At 33.0% G+C, this 3728-nt stretch overlaps 1 non-coding gene across 1 annotated transcript; it reads right to left on the bottom strand.

Moving 5' to 3' along the window:
* Positions 1 to 3360: 3360 nt before the first annotated feature.
* Trnar-acg lies at positions 3361 to 3433 on the bottom strand. The gene has a single exon. It is a non-coding gene; the product is annotated as a tRNA-Arg (tRNA).
* Positions 3434 to 3728: the final 295 nt, after the last annotated feature.

Here is a 3728-nt window from a genome sequence, read left to right as displayed (position 1 = left end):
GGTCAATTCTTGGATTAAATACTGTCTTACTTGCAGCTGTCGGCGTTAGAACCTTATCAATAATACGATTCGGTCTAAGCCATGACCTTAAGGCTTATTCCATTCGGTTTTTTTGTAATTGGTACTTTATAGATTTACACATGCTATATTTTCCTATTTTTGTGTTATACGTCATTCTGTACTCTGGAATTTTTAGTATGTACTTATTACCAAATTGTAAAAATCATTTATTCATTCAATACTAGTTCAATTTCATTTGTTAATACTTTGTGCCCACGTATTAAGATCAATACAACAGCATTGAGCAATAGAATTGCGATTTCTATCTAGCGTCTACTTATTTTGATATTCTTTGACAAGAAATCTGCCGGTCATGGCCTAATGTCAGTAAAGTCACTCTAGTGAAGCAATGAACAATGATTTGTAGTTTTCATTTAATTAATGGTGATTTAAATTTTGTAATTGAAAGACCACACATACCAAGTTCTAAGTGTCGAAGGTTATTTCGAACATTTGTGTCATGAGGCCTATTACCCACCACAATTAGATATGACTAAAGCGTCCAAATCTATTCGGTTGCATGATATGTCTGCATAAATTATCAATGGTCTATATCCATGCTGGGCTTTCAGCGGATCGGATTGGACGCCTTGATCACGTTTAAGTATTTGATGTGATCTCATTTATTTTCGTCAAATAATATTTATTGCTTTCCTTGTAATCATTTAGAATTCTGAGAACCGTTGTAAAGCCGTATATAAATAATTCGATTGGTGATAATGTATGACATGAATTAAATGTACGAATGTATAACAGAAGCTTTATTCTACGCTTGCATGATGTATATATTTATCGCCCGTGTACAGAATGTACACAACAAGATAATGGGGCACTTCCGTCAAAGTTCGTAACCTGCTAACTGCGTTTACGTTTGTAAACCAACTTTTACACACATTTTGGGAAATAAGCTTACGAACTCTTACGAACTTACGCACTCAAAAGGCATGTTTTTCGTTCGTAAATAAAAGTTCGTAAACTATTTGGGTGATTGATATTTGCATTTCGATTTCATCACCATGACAACAAAGAATTTCTTTGTTTTTCTTATTTTTTGTTGTATTGCTAAATAAAATTATTAGGTTTGAAAAAAAAATTTCTTTGATTCCACCAAAACAGGAAAAAAATACAGAGAGATGTTTTACGAAAATTTTTACAAAGTCAATTCACGTCAAACCTGTGTAAATTTACAAACGATACGCAGTTACGCAGGGTTTACAAACTTGACGTGAAAATGCACCAATGATTAGGTCAATCAATATGAGATCTGTTTATATTTCAGGCTGGTGAGCAGTAGCGTAACGAGGATTGGGGTATAGGGGCTCAGCTTGAAAATGAGCATAATTTTTGGTCATCTTTAAACTTTAATACATCAAGCTTAAAAAGATATAAGTTCCAATATAAATAATTACGTTAAATTCTATACAAATTAACTTATGTTATAACTTTAAATTTCTTTTTTGTTAGTTAGAATGCATATTAACATTGGATTTTCTAAGTCATGGGAAGGCTCAAGCATCCTAGCCCACCTGTGGCTACGCTTCTGCTGGTGAGTAGACGTATAGGTTTGATGGCTTTATATTGAATAAAGTGGGGTGAAACTGCACCTGTTTGCTGTCAATGACTCGTGTAACTTTTACCTTTTACGAGTAACGTTTCAAAGTTTTAATTCTACTAATTTTGACACCATAACAGTGGACCTGTATCTAGAAGATATCCAGCAATTATCCTACGCGTTATCAAACAATACTCTATTTAATACTCTGTGGATAGTCATACACGTTAAAAACTTTCTGAGTACCCATTATATTTGATTGCAATTTGTGTGAAGTTAAAATTTTGAGCTTTGAACTATGTCCACACGATGATCATGAAAATGACGGCTATTTTTAGCCGTCATTTCATACCTTTAAAAATTACATGTCGATATCCGAAAACAAAATTGGTAAAATTCCGTCGAAATTATACTGCTTACGGACGACGGACAAGTGCAGAATAAAGGATTTCACCCCTAGTGCTTGGCTGAATTTGATGAATAGCATGACTTCCATAAGATATAAATATACCAAATCTTGTTTCTGACCTTTTTATCCAAACCTTCATATAAATGGATACGAAAAAATCGGGTTTATTTACTAACCTGCATAATAGATTACAATCCTGATTGGAATGTTCTGTGAATACTAACATATTCATAATTTACTTATTTATTTTCAGTTCTAAGATATTTATCACTCCAATCAAAACTTTGGTAAAAAGCTTCTCCCTATTGCATTGGTATTATACTTACAAAGAGGTATCTACATTGATCTCGATGATATTTTAAAAATACGCAATTTCATTCGAGAAAATTAAAAACGAAAACATGAAACATGAGCTGGCAACTGTCTCAATAAATATTGGAATTAGTGTTTGACTATGATAATGCTTGATATTACAAACGTATAGCATGATAGCGCAGTAAAGTAGTTGATGGAATGCAAATTCACATTACCAAAATTAATTAATTTATAACTAAAGAGATCAATTATGCTTGGTGCTACATTAAATAGCAATCGGATAAGCGAATGTAAAAACCAAGTTACGAGGCGAGAATCGTTGACTGCGAATTGGATGAGAGTGAAAGAATTTCTGGCTTCCGCACGGTAAAAATCATGCATTTTGCAAACTTTAAGCTCTCGTATCTGACTTAAATGCGATTTAAGATAACATGCAACCAAGAGTGGGTAGTTGCATTAAATCAAATTAAGTGGTACATCAAATCGGAGTGTAGCGTTTACACCTTCGCATTTTTAGAAGTTGCTTCTACTGCGTAGAAGCAACTTTTATCAGATATACATACATACGTAAGTCACAAAAAAGGACGATTAATTTATAAAAATTATGCAAAAATTATTATGGCAAATTTTTTGCTGGGAAATACACAGCTTGCGTAAACTACTGAATACTATGTATTTAGCGTGACACAAACATTATACATAAACAATCCGGCATGGTACAATTTCCCAACGATTAAATAAATTACAAAAAATACACCTGTGCTTTAAAATTAAAAAGCGACTGCTTTATAACAAACAATATAGCAAAAGAATGTATGCATTATGAGCAGGAAATCAAGAAAATCATTCTAATCAAGTCAATTAATAAATACAGATGCATATGAATTTTAAGTTATAGATACATACATATATCACCAATTAATAATTAACAACTTGTAAGATACGTACACATATTTCCACTACATTCCCAAAAATGTTGCCATTAACAAAAAGTTGTAAAAAGAAAAAAGAAGCAAAAAGTTTACGACCCTGCCAGGACTCGAACCTGGAATCCCCTGATTCGTAGTCAGATGCCTTATCCATTGGGCCACAGGGCCTTGTTGCAACACCCGTTATAATTTCTTGATCTTGACTCGCGTGTATACATACTAGAGCTCCAAACGAAAACCGAAATGAAACGTCCGATATTGAAATTTCGAAACGAAATATAAATTGGACGTTGTTTCGTTCGTTTCGTGCGAAAGAAAATATTTCGTTCCTACTTATTTACTTATATTTTCCCGTTCATGCTTTATTTTCGCTAATCCAACACATTTCCGTACAAAAAATTCTTACTCAATTTTCAGGCAGAATCATGTTATAAACATTTAACTTTTACTAAGCAACCTGTCA

The sequence above is a fragment of the Folsomia candida genome, unplaced genomic scaffold, assembly GCF_002217175.1.
Source record: "Folsomia candida strain VU population unplaced genomic scaffold, ASM221717v1 Fcan01_Sc106, whole genome shotgun sequence".
NCBI lineage: Eukaryota > Metazoa > Arthropoda > Collembola > Entomobryomorpha > Isotomidae > Folsomia > Folsomia candida.
This window is presented reverse-complemented; position numbering and strand designations above follow the sequence as displayed.